This window comes from Rattus rattus, chromosome 14 (assembly GCF_011064425.1).
Source record: "Rattus rattus isolate New Zealand chromosome 14, Rrattus_CSIRO_v1, whole genome shotgun sequence".
Taxonomy (NCBI): Eukaryota; Metazoa; Chordata; class Mammalia; order Rodentia; family Muridae; genus Rattus; species Rattus rattus.
In genome coordinates this window covers 322,888-342,469 of record NC_046167.1, presented here as the reverse complement: position 1 = coordinate 342,469, position 19,582 = coordinate 322,888, and positions in this window count along the sequence as shown.

The following is a 19,582-nucleotide window of genomic DNA, read 5'->3' as shown; positions in this document are numbered from 1 at the left end:
AGAGCCCAGGATAGTGAAGCAACAGCTTGGGAGTTAGGAAAGGTGACAGTTCACATCTTACTATGGAAGCAGCAGTCAGACAGAGAAAGGCAAAATAAGAGTAACATGAGTCTTTGAAAGCTCAAAACTTGCCCGTAGTAAATGACACACCTCCTCCAACAAGGCCACACATCCTAATAGTGCCACTTCCCATGAACCAAGCCTACTCAAACCATCACATTCCATTGCCTGGCCCCCATAGGCTTGTTCAAACAAATGAGTCTATGGGAGTCATACCGAAACACAGTGTAACGCAAACTCTATTTAGTCCATGACGGTTTCAGCAATGTTTAAAAGTCCAAAGTTCAAAGTCTTTTCTGATATTCATACAGACTTTAACTGTAATCCCCTATAAAAATCAAAATCAAAAAACCAGATCATGTACTTCCATTGTCACAGGATATACATTAACATTCCAAAACATCATACTGAGGAAGTACTAGACCAAAATAAGACAGGAAACAGCTGGGCAGACTCCAAACTCTGCACCTCCATGTCTGACGTAAAGCACTCTTCAGACCTCCTTTCATCCTTGTCGACTGCAACAAACTTCTTTCTCCTGGGCTGTTGCACTCACTCCCTGTTAGCAGTTTTCCTCAGCAGATATCCCACATCTCTGCCATTAAGATCTCAGGGTTTCCAAGTCAACTTTAACTTCCCAGCTTCTTATTCCAATGTCTGGATCCATACATGATCTTCTGGGCTCCTCCAAAGGGCTTGGGTCACTTCTCCAGCTCTGCCCTATGCAGCACTCTAGGTGCTGGTTCACTCCGTTCCACTGCTGCTGCTGCTGCTGCTGCTGCTGCTGCTGCTGCTGCTGCTGCTGCTGCTGCTGCTGCTCTTGGTGACCATCCCATATTACTGGCATCTCCAATTTATGGAGTCTTCCACTGCGCCTATAGCCTTTCACTTCACGAATACCCTCCCATCGTCTCCCTCCATGGTGCCAAGCCTTAACTTCTTTTCATGACCCTTCAATCTTGGCTGCAACTGAGGCTGTACCTTCCCCGATGACCTTCCTTGGCCTTTCACGGTGACAAGCCTCAGCTGTTCTCCATGATCCCTTTATGCCTTCACAACCTGTACTACCTGGGTGACTCTTACACATTACCAAGTACATCTGCAGCACGAGGTACAACCTTGGCCATCTCTGGAACACAGCTTCTTTGTGCTCTCAGAAAACACATCCCAGAAGAACTCACCTCAGTGATGCTGGTCTTGTCTCAATCGCTGCTAATTTCTTAGCTCCAGTTAATCAGCATCAATTGTCCCAGTAACCCCTTCTATTCTTTACGCTAGAGCCACGTGGCTAGAATTGCTGAGTTCTGCTGCTCGTTGGGGCAGGACCATAGCCCACTTGTTCTATTATATCCTTCACTGCCTGGACACTGATTTTGAACTCAGAGATCTACAGGTCTCCGTCTCCTGAGTTCTGGGATTTAAGGCATGTATACCACCATGCCTGGACCTAAGCTTTTCTTTACTTGGAACTTGCTCTGTACCAGACTGGCCTTGAAGTCAGAGATCTGCTTCTCTGTTTCCTAAGAACTATGTCTCGAGATCTGCATCCAAAGTCCATATGCCTTCCAGCCTCAATATCGGTATCACAGGTGTGCCCTCCATCTCTAGATTGTAGTTCATTCCTGATTAAAGGTCCAAATGAAAAAAAAAAAATAACCAGGCCATAATAATGCCCGACATAATATGACTATCCCTTGTTCCACTGCAGAAGCATAAACAAGTTCAGCTGGGTGGAATCTTGCCCTAGGTCACCACTCCCTTAGTTACACTTAATATCTTTTAATATGGGATTTAGCTCCATTCCACTTCCTGACGTCCCTTTAATAATTGAACCATACCTTTTGTATTTTTCTTTTCTAAGTTTGCTATGCTTGATCAAAACACTCTTCACGAGAAGACAACGTCTCTGCTGGGCTTTTCTGAGGCTCCTCTTGTCAATACGATTAATCCACATCTCTTCACTTTAGCCTCAAGCAGACTCTTTGGACCAGGGCAAAAAGCAGCCACATTCTTCACCAAAATATTACAAGAACAATCTCTAAGCCACATACTAAAATTCTCCTCTGAAACCTCTTGAACCAGGTCCCTGCAGTTCAAATTACCCTCAGCACCACCAGCACCACTGTCTTCCATATTCCTACTCGGATGGCCCACCAAACTCCACGTAAAGCATCCCATTGGTTTAAAAAATCCCCAAATCCACATTGCTTGGGGGAAAAAAAAGCACGGTGAGGCCTATCACACCAATAACCTTCTCCTGGTACCAACCTCCGTCTTACTTTGGGTTTTATTACTGACTCTCTTAGAAACCCTAAAGAATGAAGGAAGTCTAAGCCAGGCTTGTTGGGTGTATACCTGAGATGTTGATATTCAGGGGGCTGAAGGAAGAATATGGTAAGTCAGAGGCCATGCTGGGCTACCTTGTCTCAAAAAATAAAACTTTTAAATCACTTAATTTGATCTACGTGTTATTATTAAAGACCAAACTTATTAAAAATTCTCCACAACAACCCATATGGTATGGTCACTAGCTTCCTGATTACCACCCCACACTTTTTTTTCTGCAGTTCCCAGGCGTGTTTAGGGACATTCTTCCCGTGTGTAATATTTCATTGATCAGAATTTGTATTTGTTCATAGGGCTTTCCAAATGGCAGTGGAAACTCACAAGACAGCTCACATCGGACTATAAATAGCAAATGTCCTAGGAGCTAATATTACTGCCAAACGAAGTTACACAGTAAACGTTTTTGTAAACGTAAAAATAAATTCCGATCATCTTCTTCCCAGCGAACAGCATCCAAGATCTTGAAACTGAAAACATCTGTTCCTGTTAAATAATCGTTATAATGTCCCTGATTTATCTCAAGTTGCTTTCTTTTCCCTAATGGCATTTTCCCAACTGCCAGTACATTGTTAATTCATTCACAAACTCACTCCTGCATCTGCCCCTGGTGAAACGCTAGACAGCCAGTTCCAGTAACTGTTAAGCCTCAATTCTTGCAAAAGCATTTTTCTGAGCCCTGGCTTGATGCCTGTTCGTCATTCCAATAAATCCCATAACACACACACACACACACACACACACACACACACACACACACACACACCGTTATTCGTATTTCTCTCACTTTATAACTGCTCTGACTAACCTGGAACTTACTAAACAGACCAGAGTGGCCTCTAACAGAGATTCCTGTGCCTCTCAAGCCAGCACTTACCCTTGTACTGATTCACGTTACCTTTCTAATGGCCGGGTAGTGTTAACTCCTTATAGTTTTAATCTTTCCTTGTTGACTAAGGCTATTGAGTTCCTTTCCATATGTGAATTGATCAATTGATATTTTATGAGGTCCCCCCCTTCCTCAGACTTGTCAATGTTTCTGTTATGACCAATCATTACTAATTTATAAGGCTTCTTGGAAGTGTGCTTTGCTTTTAAATGACTTTCCTTATACATTATTTTCTACTCTTTTAACAATATCTTTGGGTGAACAGAAGTATTCATTTTAATATCATTCGTATTGGCAATATTTGCTAATCTTCATTAAATGCATTCGTCATCATGATGATGAGAAAGTCTTTGCTTGAAGAAGATGGTAAGTCAGAGGAATCTCCAAGAATTTGGATTCAAATATAGGAAGAAGCCAAGCACAGAAAGGACACAGGCGGGGCTATATTGGGCACCTTTGGGCTCTCTCTGTTTACTAGATGACTTGAAGGTATAGATATGAGACAGACAAATAGCATAATGAATTAGGTGTCTCCTGCCAGTCTGCCTCTTTCTATGAAAGATCTAAGGAATAAATGACACGCACTCAGTGACAGCTTTTGCATCAGAGGCTGAGTTGCGCCATCCCGGTGTACCAGAAACTGTTTTTACCGTACACTGAAGCTGTAGGCCCTAGATATAGAACAAGGCATCAGCTTGACATAGAGAAAGAAAGGACAGCACAAATGAACAGGGATAATATAGAAAGATGCTCAACGTTTGTTTCATCCAATGAAATTCCCTACAGAATCTTATGGGATAGCTTCACATTTCTCCCAGGTCAGATAACTCCAAAGTGTATGGACTACCTCTGTTTCCCATGTAGTCCATAAGCCATCCTGTTTGACAGAGCCTTCTCTGTATTTTACATTAATCTTAACATACTGGGGGAGTTATTCCAGTTTTAAGCATTCATTCTCTTGACACAAACCATCGCTGAACAAAAAATATCAAGAGTCTCCTTTCCTTGTTCCCTGACTCCCTGTCTTACTGTAAGATCTCTCCCTCTCCCAGGATTCTCAGTACTGTTCTGCTCTTTGCCACAAGGGAGGTTTCACCAAAACCAACCAGAAGTAGGTCTGTAAATTTTGCCTTTATCCTCCAGTTTTAATTGTTGTCTTGAACTTACACTGCCTCTGTGTGCTATCCAGGACCTAGTACCGGAAGCTCTAACCTCTGTACAATCTTATCTAGGCCTAGAATGTTCTCGGCCTCTGAGACTTACTGCTGAATAAGCTTACCCTTTTTAGTTCTTTCTGAGCTCTGGCTGGCTGATCTGGCCCAAACTGCTCTGTAAGCTGACTGATTCAAACTGACTTCTCTCAGCCTTTGACTTCGCTCTGATTGGCCTCAAATGAATTTTGGCAATCTGTTCAAATCTTCTCATTCTGATTCTGATTCTGATTCTGATTCTGATTCTGATTCTCATTCTCATTCTCATTCTAATTCTCTGTTTTCACCTTTCCCTACCTTGTTTTCTATTCAGCATATCTCTGTAAAACCCTCCTGGTAAACCTACCTCTTCTTTTCTTTTTTTCTCTCTGCATTGCCCCTTAAGAAGCTTAGTCTGTGACATCTTTCTCTGATTCATTACTTTGTCTGCCACTCCATTAGACATCACTTTCCCCGTCTTGGTTTTTTCGAATGGTACCGGAGTGAACAGAGGAACAGTTAAATTATGTCCATTCTTCTGGATAAATATCCAGAAGTGATATTGTAGGGTCATAGAGTAATTCTAACCTTTACATTTTTCTGAAGAGCCCCCACGTGGCTGAAGCGTAGCAGGCATTCACCAATAGCAGTAGCTTTGGGGGCATAAAAGTGAAAGATACCCATCCCTCTGGAGTTGGGATGAGGCATATCTACAGCCTGTCACCTTGCATAAAATGCTAGAGGGCTTAATAATCCTGTTTTCCCAGTGACTTCTCTCTGCGGGCACTGTGCAGAGCTTAGCCAAGATGATGGCTGCTCTGATGGCTACAGCTACCTCCTTTCAGTACTAAGTGGTACCCAGACTAGCATGACCACAATCTCCAATGACAACAGATGCCTTGACTCAGGTCCACTGGTTGGTGTGTCTGCTTCTACACCATCTTTAAAACCTCATTCTGAGGTTTGCTTCCAGGAAGAAAAGTCTATCATCTCAGACTCCTAAATGGGCAGGGAGGAGAGCAAATGTCCACCAAGGACAGCACTCTACTTTTTGTCTTTGGATTCTCTTCTGTGCATACCATAAACAATCCGTTTCCCTAGTGACTGCGGCAGTCATTCCTTGTAGGCCTTTGCTAAAACCCAGGCCATCTAGCCACACCAGTACCAATGGTTGACGTTTTCCAGAGGAAGAAGGGGTTGTATATTCTTTTGCCATTGATTACAGAAATTCTTCATGTATTTCAGAGCTAACTCTACCAAGTACATAGCTTCTATAATTCTGTAAGTTGCTTTTTCATGATATTTGTGGTTTCCTTGGATGTGTAAGTGACTAGCAAGAAACTAAAAATGTCACCATCTTCATACATTTATGTGCTCAATCAATTTATCAATCATATATTAGGTGTCAGGACACTTTAAAAGCTCTATTTATTTTTAATTTTATCTGTTTGAGTGTTTGCTTACATGTATGTACCTCAGTCATCTGAGTGCCTGGAGGCCAGAAGAAGATGTTGGATTCCCTGGAACAGGAGTTACAGACGCTTGTGAGTGGTTAGAGAATGGAACCCAGGTCCTCTAAAAGACCAGCAAGTGCTCTTAACTGCCAAGCCATCTCTCCAGCTAGGTCCCTGCCAGGACCTTTAAAAGATGCTGTCGCTATGATTAGAGATGGTAAGAAAAAAAATCTCTGCTGTTTTCGAACTCCAATTTTAGTAAGGAAAGGTAGACACTAAGAAAATAAACAAACAAACCAAACCCCCAGCATGAAAGGTGGTCCCCAACACCTGGGATTTACTTTAAAAATTATTCTAAAACAAACCAGAAAAGTGGCAGTAAGATGGGTTAACGGGAATGGAAAACGTTACTAGTAATGGACATGCGAGATTTCATTTACACCACTATCTCACACATGCCGGTTTGTGATCCACTAAAGCACATGTAGCGTGTTTAGGGAAGGCCTGCTGAGAAAGCTGGAGAAATACAGGAGACAGACCACACGGTTACTCATCTACTCAAATGTACAGTGACACTGATGTGTCTCCATTTGTCCTCTCTTCTATTTTGGATCTCCCACTTGGAGAGGCAAAGAAGGGAAGATAAAAATTTCATGCAGCCCAGGAAGGTCTCGGCCTGATGCATTTGCTGCCCTTAAGGTTCGGAGGAGACAGCATGAAAATAAACTTCTACCACCTGCGAACACAACCTTGGTAGTTAGTTCCAATGTAACTAGGGTACGAGTGCTTTCTGGAAATGCAGACATTTTTTTTTTTTTTCTTTTTTTTCGGAGCTGGGGACCGAACCCAGGGCCTTGCGCTTGCTAGGCACACACTCTACCACTGAGCTAAATCCCCAACCCCAAATGCAGACACTTTTACAGCAGCCGTACATTGACTGTTTTGTACATATGCATCTTCCTTGAGCCGCATCCCAGCAGCCTTCACTTCCACGGTTCATTGCTATCGTCTTTTTCTCTCGGTGATAACACCCGGCCTCCAGATTGCTCCAGCACTGGTTATCAGTGCCTTCATTTGTGTTTCCCGAGCTTCTTATATCAGTATCAGGAGGAAGCATTTCATGGCTTCGGCCATCAGCTTACTGCTGAAAGTTACAACCGTTTTGGCCTCCCACTGTTGGCGTGGCTACTTTGTGCTTATGATTCATCACAACACAAACATTCTGTGACCAACCCATTCCCATCTGTCACAGAGTGCCTTGGTGACTTTACTCTTTCCTCCTAATTCAGTCACTTCCACCTTCAGCTTTTTTTTTTTTTTAACATTAATACACAATTCTAAGGGGTTGGGGATTTAGCTCAGTGGTAGAGCGCTTGCCTAGCAAGCGCAAGGCCCTGGGTTCAGTCCCCAGCTCTGGGGGAGGGAGGGGGAGAAAGAAAGAAAGAAAAAAAAACACAAATCTATTCTTCAATGTAAGATATTTCACCCTCTGATCAATTCTACTCCATATTTGAGCACCTCCAACTCCTTGATATTCTTGCTAAGTCCCACCCTCCCCCTCCCCATTTCCCTCAAGCAGTGGAATTAACTTCTTTTGCCTCGTTGAATTCTGTCTTTTGAAAAGCACCAGGCTTTAAAAACACACACACACACACACACACACACACACACACACACACACACACACACACACACACACACAACTCAGTATACCACCAATAGTATATTTACAACAAATGATAAAAATATGTCAAAAACGCCTTTCAAATAGTGAAAGCATTCTTTGTGTGTGAAACTTCAGTTTCAGCTTATAACCTGCTTAGAGTGTAGAGTGACTGTGGTGAATTCGTGTGAACTGGGTGTTGGTGTGAAAGTTCAGCCCTAGCTTTTGATATGTTAAATGCAAGCAGAAAGACTCGGGTGAAACCTTTTCACTCTCCAGGTTTGCAAGACAATTATCTTCCTACAGGGGTCAAGAAAGTCAGCTTGGAGGCTCAAAGATAATCACTGTCCTTTTTGGTGTAATTTCTTTTGTGTAGTAATCCTCTGCTGGCTTTTTGTTCATTAAACCTCAAGCCTGGGGGTAGGAAGGCTGCAAAGAGGAATTAAAGCTGTCAGTATAAATTGTGGAATATCCTATTAGCCATACCAAGTTTGAGTCGCAGCTTCCATACAGATTTTCAGTTGTTTAAGCAGAGAAGGCAGCTTTTCTTACCGGCCCCAGTCATCGCTGACAGAGACAAACAGACCACTAAGGAAGAGATGTGGGGATGGGCAGGAAGGCAGTTTCTCTGTTAAAGTTCTTTAGCAAACTGGGTCAGCCAGGTGGGTATGGGTAAACATTGTGGTTAGCACCCTGTTCCTTAGAGAGTTAAACAGATGCACTTCAACCTGCAGGGCAGAGGTTTCTACCAACTCTCGTGTCCTTACTACTCAGACTATCTTTAAAACCAAAACCAACTAACGGAACAAACAAAACAAACTGTTGCATTTTTAAACATATCTAAGCAAATCTCTTTAACAACTGTCTAATTTTAGGACCAACAGCAACAAAATATCCTTTGTCGACTCATAGGGATTAAGTGTTAGAAAAAGAAGAGAAAGAAAGAAAAGAGCGTAAGAAACTTGAATAACACTGAACGTGGCAGCTTTAAGAAGCATTCTGATTACATATTAGACGAGTTAGAGCTGGGCAGGTTGATAAGGCCCTTAGGCCCGGTACTTGGGAGGCAGAGGCAGGAGGATCTCTGAGTTGAAGGCCAGCCTGGTCACTTACTGAGTTCCAGAACAGCCAGGACTACATAGTGAGATCCTGCCTCAGAGAAGAGTAACAAATGATTAAACACAGGTGACAACACTGGCTACAGTAATCCCCTTTGTATGATTCTGATTCTGGCTTACAGCTGTTTTTTAAAAAGGTGGAGACTATATGGGGAGTGGTTTTGAGAGAAGGTAATGAGCTTATCTTTAAACACAATAAATCTAATGTGCAGAAAATTCAAGTGGAAAGCTCAAAATAGTGTCTGGAAAAATCTCATTTGGACCTCAGAAAAAAGTGAGAGTGGAGTCAGGGATTTCAGAGTTTGTGTAAAAGGGGTCAGTTGTTGTTTTTTTTTTTTTTTTGGAGCTGGGAACCCAACAGGGCCTTGCGCTTGCTGAGGCAAGTGCTCTACCACTGAGCTAAATCCTCAACCCCTAAATTTTTTTTATTACTGTTATTATAGTTGCTTTAGTCTATCAGAAATCTGAATTTTAAAATTGCAGCATATGGGCTGGAGAGATGGCTCAGCGCTTAAAGGCTAGGCTCACAACCAAAAATAAAATTGCAACATAAACTCACTTCCATCCCAAAATTCGATTGCTTTATTAATTCATTCACTCATTTGTTTAACAACTTTTAAAAATTAAATTACAATTCAAATATAATAAGGTCACTACTTCAGAGACTGGTTTTAATCACCTTGTGCCAGATTTCTGCTCGAGTCATATACCACAATTCAGACTTTGAAAGTCAGACTGCCAGTGTCAGAGTTTTCAAAGGAAACTATGCATGTTTCATTATTTACTCCAGATAGGCAAGACAAGGTTGAGGTCACCCGTGTTCCTGGCCAGAGATTAATGTAACAATGGGAACAAATGAGATGTGCTTGCCAAGCCAAAGAGGAGCGCTGAGTCAGCAAATATCTCCTCCTTGGCACAGCATTGCCAACTTGTGAACTTAGACCTTTCTCTCTGGCACATTTGGGCAAGTAAGAGAAAGCCTTGACACCAGATAGATCCTGAAACCACCATATTCTAAGGCTGTGAGGGACTCAATAACCTGTATCTTCCACCTCCACTTTACAGAGCTGGAAACCCAAGAGCAGAGAGACTCAATGATCAGCTCAAAGGGAAATTCAGAACAAAGCCTTCACCTTCTTACCCGATGTTGTCTTCATTATGGAGGTCAAGTCTCCTTAGAACTCAAGATTTCTTTTATTTTCTTTTGTGTTTGTGAGACAGGGTTTCTCTGTGTAGCCCTGATTATCCTGTCTGTAGATCAGTCTGACCTTGAACTCAGAGCTCTGCCTGCCTCTACTTCCTGCTTGCCAGGATTAAAGGTGTGTACTTCCACTGCCCAGCGGGACTCAGGATGCTTGTAGGAACTTGCAAGGCTTCTAAAACAATGGCTGCTCTCTCATGGTAGGTGGCACACTGGGAGAAACAGAGAGGAACACTGTAAGACTGTGGAGAGTTATCCCAGTCCCTCATTCTCTCTTTGACGCCTTATTCCCTTCCGTAGGATTCTTCCCTTATGATTTAATCACCTTCGTATATGATCTGTATCTGTAACTGTAGCTCAGCATATGAATTTGGGGGTACATTCGCACCACAGCAACATGGAAAATCACAGCTTACATCCTATGGGATCATTCCATTCTTATAAGGTGTAAGTCAGTTCCAGGCCAGGTATGTCTTTTCCTTGTTAACCAAACGTCCTACCTCAAACCGCAGGAAACTTTAAAAAACAAAGATCATACTAGATGAGGACTAGTAGATTCACAGTACTTGCCTCTTCTCAAGGGCAAGCTAAATAAATATTTTGAAAAGTCCTAAACAAAAGGGAACTTGGAATGCCTCCCCCTTGACTAAGAAATTCATAGAAAGTTGTCATCAATATACCTTAAACTTATTATCTTGCTCTTCCAAGGTAGCAATAAGGCCACATCAGGTGCAGAAAATGTTCTGTCATTTTCTTTATTTCCCAGGGAAGCTGGTCTTTAAGGTATACTTAAATCTTGCTTTGCACTCAAGAGTACCTAATAGTGTTAACGATATGCAACGAGGCCGGGCGGTGGTAGTGTAGACACTCAGTAGATCACACGTCTTTCCTGGATAACTTCTGGAGAAATTTTGACCACCTTGGGACACTAACAGTACTCATCTACTGTGGCTGCCCTGACAGAGTATCACAGATTGGCTCATTACAGAACTGAAATGTATCCCTCTCATTTCTGGAGTCTAGAAGTCCAATATCAAGGATGTCATTAGGGGAGGGCTCACTTTAGGCTTTGTCCTTGGCCATTGACCTGGGTCATCCTGGGGTCTTTCCTCTACGTCAGTGTCCAGGGTTCAACTCCCAAAAGGACAACAACAGCTCACACTAACTATATTAGGATCTACCCTAAGGACATCATTTAAACTTAATTACCTTTTCAAGGGCTCTTATTCCGCAGAGAGTCGCATTGTGAGGCAGAAGGGATTAGGATTTCCATACACACATTTGTGTAAAGGACCTAATCCATACACACTTTGCAGCAATGCATTCTGTGGGGTAAATGCTTGACAACCAGATCTCCAGAAAGAAATAGGCCCAAGTGGCCGCATTTGGTAACGTCTGCAGTCAATTTCTTCTATGTGGCCCGTTTCAGGCTACAAGCATGATCGTGCCAAAGGCAGGGTTAAGGAGTGACAGGAGAACAAGCCCACACACCCGATCCCGGAGCGGCAGTGGTTATAAACAATGCCAACACAGACTTGGGACACTTAAAACAAATATCAATTGTTGGCAGGCTTTTCTGTAAAGAACCGGGTCGTTTATGGATCTTCTCAATTACGTACTGTTGTTTTAAACAACAAGGATGAAGGCAAGCCCTTTTTGAGACTCCTCCCTGTTGCAAGGAACATTACTCTAAAATCTTGTTTGCTTAAAAAAAAAAAAACCCAAAAACAAACAACAACAACAAAACCACAGATGAAATCGAATGGTTCATACACTGCCCCATCCCCAATGTCGGTTTACAGTTATCTTTTCGTGGTGATAAGCAGTTGGGGAGATCTAGCGTTCTAATTGCTTCGTTATCCCCCTTTAAGCTTCGTGCTTTATTTCCAGCGCTTTTGCTCCTAGGGTGCAGAAACTTTGTGCAAAAGAGTCTCACACTAGAGGCTCATCATGGAGACATACTACTTTTATCTCCTTTTAAACTGAGCGTGCCATTCGGGGACCAGGCAGATAGCTCAATGGATGGAAGTTGTTCTTGCTATGTATTCCTCCATACTGAGGTCTATCCCTGGAACCCACGGAAGAAGGAAAGAAGCAAGTCCTTAAAGTTGTGCTCTCTCTCTCTCTCTCTCTCTCTCTCTCTCTCTCTCTCTCTCTCTCTCATAAAAAGTAATACAATTTGAGTTTTAAAAGTTGAGTGCCATTACACACCTCCACATGAAGCCAAAGAGCATCATTCCAGCAGAACTAATCTCTTTCTTGGCAGCTGTCAATCAATGACAGATTGTGGCAGCGGAAGCAAGGCCTAACCATTTTATTCCCCCAATGTAAGATTTTTCTCAAAAGACAATTTTTTTTCCTTCTGGAGTTCCATATTTGGTTGTTAGAAAAAGTTTGTCAGCTCTGTGTGTGTGTGTGTGTGTGTGTGTGTGTGTGTGTGTGTGTGTGTGTGTGTTTCCTTTCCAACAATGTTTTGTTTCCAGAGACTTCTTATGCTCCTAATTCACTCTTCAGCACTTAAACAGAGCAAGTGGCACTGTTGGTGTAAAGAGTAGGCCGAGAGATCCGAAGACGGAGCTGAGGTCTTAAAATTGAACGTCAAAATCCTAACTTCTAACTTCCAAGGCCACTGCTTTAGAAGGAGCCGGGATGTGGACGTCAACTTTGTGAAGGAAAAAAGTGGGATGGAGAGCAAGGTACCACGGACTCCGGGTGACTCCTGGAAGAGTCCTGACCTGCCCTACACCAAGTGAGATGGCAAAGGGAACTGAGGCAAGGGTGGCGGTGGCCGCATCCCCCATTTTCAGGGAAGTCCTCATACGTAATGATACCGCCCCCATCCCTTCCGAGTTACCTCATCAGGCAGAGCTTTCATTGGAGCATTATGTGGTGAGATATGATGGGCCGAGGATTTAGGGGCTTGGGATTGGATCAATATAGGCCTATAGGCTGGGTAACAGGCTCAGAGCAACTTCCTGATGCTGGTCTCCAGAGACGGATTTCCTGTGGTGTGCCACGTGACTCCGTCACATCTCACCCCCCACCCTTGGTTCCGTTCCCACAGGGGATTATCACCAGTGATTAGGGCAGTTCCCTTAAACAAAGAGGCTGGAGCTAGTCTCTCCCTTATGTCTAGCAGGACATAGCACGTGCTGAGCGATGCGAATGCTCTTCCAACCTTGTTGGGTAGGAGTTTTTATGGAGCTAGTAGCTGGTACCCTCTTCCTGTCCTTGGTCTTTCTGAAGATATTTAAGTACCCATCCCTGGTCACTTCACCAGCATGAACTCAAAAATTAACAAAAAAGGATGCTATATAACTTTGTTTGAGCCTGTTCTCCAGGGACATGTATAGCTATTTTGCCTCTATTGTCAGGCCACAAGAGGGTGAAAACAATCTAACTATTATGCTTATAGTGGGGCCTTTGGGAAGTGATCACATTTGGATACGGTCATTTGGACAGAACCTCTATGATTGGATTCTGGTGGCGCTATCAGAAATAAAGACAGGCCTAGCTCAGGGCACTCATAGGCACAGTGTCTGTCTCTTCATGTGATATTCTATGTGCCTCAGAAAGAAGACACGGTCATGTGTGGGCACTGGGACCTCTATCACTGTGAGCTAAATTAACCTCCTTTCTTTATAAATTATCCTGTTTCAATGTTTTCTTATGAATGAAGGTCAGACTAATGTAGGGGCTGCTTCTCTGTAGATACACAATCCTCTGGTAGTCATAAAATCTCAAGGGATCTGTAAAGTAAAGCAGAGAGGAAACCTGTACGTATTTCATATACAGCATACAATCAAAAGATTAAGATAGATGGAGCTTGTGAATTAGTTCAGAGTTGTCCCATTGCCAATGACAACCTCAGTTATATATGATATTGGGGTCCCTGGGAGAGTGTGGCCCCTCAATTACTAAAACTTTGATGGGAGAGGACATTGGGTATCCGGGAACTAGAATGACACACGGCTAGTTGATAAGGGCGCTGTGAACCAAACCCCGATCCTCTGTAGGAACAGCGAGTGCTTTTGACCACTGAGCGTCTCTGCAGCCCCTGCCTGCCTTTTCTCACCAGAACATGATGCTTCTTCATAGCTGCGTCCTCTGCTTAGTCTGCAGCGTTTCCTTCTTTCTAGAAGGCTATAGAGCCTTATTCATTCTTCAAACTTGGACAAGTTGGGTGAGTAGAAGAACAGGTGCAAACGGATCTCCTTGTGCAAACCGGCTGGCGTGACTGCACTGTGAGCACTGTCAGTGCCTCATCTGTGGGATCTCAGTTTCATTCTCAGTGTTCTTGATCTTCTCTGGCTTCCCACGTGCTCCCCACTATCATTTAGAAACTTTGAATGAACTGTGACATGTTTCCCGACCTCTGTGAAACATTTCCTACATGCATGCTCACATAACTGTCCAACACACACACACACATGTACACATAAGTAATGAAAAATATATTAAAAACTAAAATATTTTATGACAGAAATATGTTATGTGATCAGGTGTGGGCACTGGGACTTCTATCGCTGGGAGCCAAATTAACCTCTTTCCTTTATAAATTATCCTGTTTCAAATGTTTTCTTATGAGTGAAGGTCAGACTAGTGCAGCATCCACTTATTTGCAGGCACAGACTCCTCCAGCACTCACAAGATCCCAAGGGTCCTGTGAAACAAAGCAGAGGGGATACGATCCTGGTTACAATATTATTTAGTGGAAAGCATGATTATCAATACCAGTCTTAGCAAGGAAAACCTTAGCACCTGGAATGGGCTGTGATTACCATATCATGTATAAAATGTTTTTTTTTCTTTAAAGAAATGTATCTTTACAAATAATCCTTCAGTGTCCTTTGAACATTGCATGGTACTATAGGCACACAATGAGAAGTGTTAGCTTTAAAACTCATAACTTGAACACCCACCTCAAAACTTCTTGACCTTTTAGCATTGTATTTCCCTCTTTGTCCACGCCATGTTCTCTAACTCTCTGTCCATGTCCTGTACATCTTGAATGCCAAACACAATATTTTTACTTTTTTTTTTGTTTGTTTATTTCATGTACACTGTCACTGTCTTCATGCACACCAGAAGAGGTCATCAGATCCCCATTACCGGTGGTTGTGAGCCACCATGTGGTTCCTGGGACTTGAACTCAGCACCTCTGGAAGAACAGTCAGTGCTCTTAACCACTGCGCCATCTCTCCAGCCCCATATTTTTACTTTTAAATTGACACTAGGAAGCCAATAACTAAGGCACGATCCTTAAAATGGATACAATTAAAAATCCAGACGTCATTAGGCTTTAAAACTCTAAAAAGACAAATTAAGGAATCAGACTGTTTTGAAACATTTATAACAAAAAACAACAGCTCCTGCCTCTCTGCTCTTTCCGTTTCCCAGATGCAAACACATTTTTAAAGCTGCTTAAATTCTTCTGCAAGCAAGTTCCATTTTCTTTGTTTTTTAAACTCCATTTTTGTAAAAGATGTATTTATTTTATGTATATGAGTACACTGTAGTTGTCTTCAGACACTCCAGAAGAGGACATTGGATCCCAATATAAATAGTTGTGAGCATGGGGTTGGGGATTTAGCTCAGCAGTAGAGTGCTTGCCTAGCAAGCGCAAGGCCCTGGGTTCAGTCCCCAGCTCCAAAAAAAAGAAAAGAAAAAAAAAATAGTTGTGAGCCATCACGTGGTTGCTGGGATTGAACTCAGGACCTATGGAAGAGCAGTCAGTGTTCTTAACTCCTGAGTCATCATCTCTCCAGCCTCTCCATTTTCTACCTAATATGTACTAAGTTATTTCTTAGTTTACCTTGTCTCTCCAGTGTTTGTAAAGAGAGAAGAGTTTTTATTGATCAGGGTGCATCAGCTTCCAGCAATTGCAGTCCTGGGCTTAATAGTTGAGAACCATGCTGATTTTCACAACTAGAACCACAGAATTTACCATATGCTTAGGGCCCAGCCTTCTCTGGAAGCTCCAGCTCCCTTTCTTTGTGGTTTCTGGGCTCTCACCCCCCTCTGCATTTCATATCATTGTTACATTGTTTCTCTAGTGAGGGTAAAAGAGATGTGACCTTTCTTGGATTTACAAAGCCATGGTGGATGTCAGAGGAGAATGGCTCACGCTCTGTTCTTTTGTTCTTTTCTTCTTTTCTCTCCCTTTTCTTTTTCTCCTTTATTTTTATTATTTTATTTTAAATATGTTATTTTATTTGATTTTATGTGTATGATTGTCTTGTATGATTGCATGTGTAAGTATACAGTGCATACAGAGGACAAAAGAGAGTATTGGAGCCCCTGGAACTGGAGTCGTTATGTGGGTACTGGGAACTGAACCTGAGCTCAAGTGCTCTTAACACTCTCCCGCTGCTGCTGCTGCTTCTCCTCCCCTCCTCCTCCTTCTCCTCCTCCTCCCCTCCTCCTTCTCCTCCTTCTTCTTCTTATGATTTATTAGTTTGTTTGTTTTTTTTTTTTTAAAGAAATAGGGTCTCGTGTAGGCCTGACTGCCCTCAAACTCACTGCTTGTTGAAGAGGAAGACTGCCCAAGTGGAAGGGGACTGGGCATTAGTTAGAGGTATACAAGCAGCTGCCTCAAATGTTAGAACTTCACAAACAAGCAGAACTGACTTTACAGATAACTTTGACTTTTCTAAGTGGTTCACTGTACCAGTTTCTCATAGAGCTTCCTCAAGCAGAAGGCAGTCAATAACAAACATGGGGAGTTAAAACATGCTAACTGTGACTCATCGTCATTGCTATAGAGAAATTAAATGGGATCACTAGGAAAAGTAATGTCGGAAGGGATCTCAGCCTGAGACCTGAAGGAAGACCAGAAGCCCCACGTGCAAAGATGTGAGGAAAGCATTCTAAGCACAGACAGAGCCAGGGTCAAAGCCAGCAGAGAAAACAAGTAACAGAGTGTGGGCAGAAAGCGAGCCTCTAAGACACAGTTCTGCGTAGGTGAGAGTGTCCTGAAGTGTGGCTCAGTGAAGCAGAAGGAGCTGCTCAAAGTCTTTAAACACCCCAGGGCAGAGCAAGAAGTAAAAATATAAGAAGCAGCATAATACCTCCATTCTCTTCTATAAATGATTCTTGCTACTGGGCAATATCTTATAACAATAGTTTTATTTTTGTTTCCTTTTTCTTTGTTTTTTTTTTGGGGGGGGGGGGACAGGGTTTCTCTGTGTAGCCCTGGCTGTCCTGGAACTCACTCTGTAGGCCAGGCTGGCCTGGAGCTTAGATTTCTGCCTGTTTCTGCATCCTGAGTGCTGGGATTAAGGGTATATACCACACTGTCTGCCGTGTGTGTGTGTGTGTGTGTGTGTGTGTGTGTGTGTGTGTGTGTGGTGTACAATAACTTTTGGAGATTACATAAGCTCAGCTTCATTTTCTTTGGAAATTTTGTTACTAACAAATGAAGTAATTTTGCACCATTTTTAATTATTTTGCTTTTATTAAATGATATTAACTAGTTAGACAAGAAGATGACTTACAATAATGAGTATAAGGAAAGCATCAAATCAAATCAAATCTATTTAAAGTTTTAAAATAAGTTTTCATTTTAACTATTGTATGGAATCTCTGTAAACATTCCAGGTACTCAAAAATTTAAGATCTAGAGAATATTAACAATGCAAAGAGAAAGGAACCTCTAGGCAAGTCATACCAAAGCATCTGCAGCCTTAGCTTCCCAAGTGCTAGGACCTCAAGACCTGACTTCCAGACAAAGTAATAAACGAACAAACGAGTTTCAGTGTCACTTGGGAGGTAGAAGGGGCTAGATCTGTGAGTTCAAGGCCAATAGGGTCTACTCATCACAGCCAGAGCTACAGAATAGATTCTTCAAAAAACAAAACAAAACGAAACAGAAGACACAGACAGACGCACACACACACGAAAGAAAAGCAAAAGCAAAAACAAATGAACCATAAAACAACAAAACCAAACCAAAGCCTTCATAGGTGAGCTCTGACTCACCCAGCCAGCCTGTCACTTGCTGCTCTCTAGTTGTGTCTGTGTCTTCCAGTTCTTCCCAAGTTCTCTGCTGCCCTTGCGTCTTTCCAATTGTACTTCCTGTTTTTCCTCTACTTCTTCGAGTAGGTTCTACTCCTTCTCAGTCCAGTTCAGAGCAGCCTTATCTGACCACCCAATGGCACTTCCCATTCAAATATGGGAATCTTTGCTCTGAAAGGACGCTTTCTTTTTATTAAACCACCCCAATTTCCAACCCTAATGCCTTATTTTCATTCTTACTCTCCGTCCTTCTCAAGAGAATGCCATTTTCAAGTGAGAAGAACCATTTTTGCCTGGACACTATTTTTCTAGTACCTAGCCTGAACAAAGGTATATACAGGTCATCCAGGAAATGAATAAATAGTATGTGTTATTGCTTAATACATTCAACCGGCTCAGCTGGGTATAGTGGTACACTCCTGAAATGCTATCACTTGCGAGGTAGGAAGGAGACAATTAGTAATACATGGCCAGATATTTGGCTACATAGAAAAACCAAAAAGAGAACGTGGGGTGTGTGTGTGCTTGTGTGTGTGTGTGTGTGTGTGTGTGTGTGTGTGTGTGTGTGTGTGTGTGGTGGTGGTTGTTGTTTGGTTGTTTTTGGTTTTGTTTTTTTGTTTTTTGTTTTTTGTTTTTTTCATTTTTCAAGGTAAGATTTCCCTGTGTAGCTCTGGCTGACCTAGAATTCACTCTGAAGACCAAGCTGTCCTCACACTCAGAGCTTTGCCTGCCTCTGTCTTCGGAGAGCTGGGGTTACCGGTGTGCAGCTGCTATGTTGGTATTTATTTTATTTATCCACTTCTCCATTCTTTTGCAATCAGAAAAGTCTCCATCTGCCCGTCAGATGGTTCATCATTTGTGGTTGGTCCTGTTCTTTAAACCTAGTTCAGCAAGCATACCGTATCCAGCAGAAGTGGGGTAGTGTGCAAATAGACTGCTGGAACCCTCAGAGGCACGAGCTTACTGAACCGCTTCTAACCAGTTATTAGAAAATCTGGTCTTGTTTGTGTGGTGGATTGAATGACGTTAGCCCTAATAGGCTCAAATATTTAAATGATTGGTCCCCGGCTGGTGGAATTATTTGGGAAGGACTAGGAAGTGTGGTCTTTTTTTTTTTTTTTTTTTTTTTTACTTTTATTTATTTACTCTCCATTAAATCCAGGATGGGTACAGCATCACACGGATTCTGTGTCCAATGGCCTTTGCAGGAAGGTTGCTTCGGAATTTGGCACGAACCATGCCACTGTTTCTGTGGGCCCGAGTTACTTTTCCCCAGATCACTCTGGTTTTGTTTGGTTTGCCTCCAGGAGTCACTGTATTGTTTTTTGCTTTGTACACACAAGCACACCTCTTGCCTAAGTAGAACTGTTTCATCTCGGGCACAAACACCTTCAATTTTAAGAAGAGCTGTGTGCTCTCTTTGGTTCCGAAGGCCTCGCTTGTAGCCAGCAAAAATGGCCTTGCACCACAGCCTTCCAGACATACTTGTTTTTTTAGAAGTCCTGTTCCCAGCAGGCCTCCAAAGACGCCAAGATGGCGGAAAGAGGAAGGCCGGAAGTGTGGTCTTATAGGAGGAAATGTGTCTTTGGGGTGGGCTTTGAGGGTTCAGAAGCCCACACCACTCCCTGTTAGCTCTCTTTCTGCATTA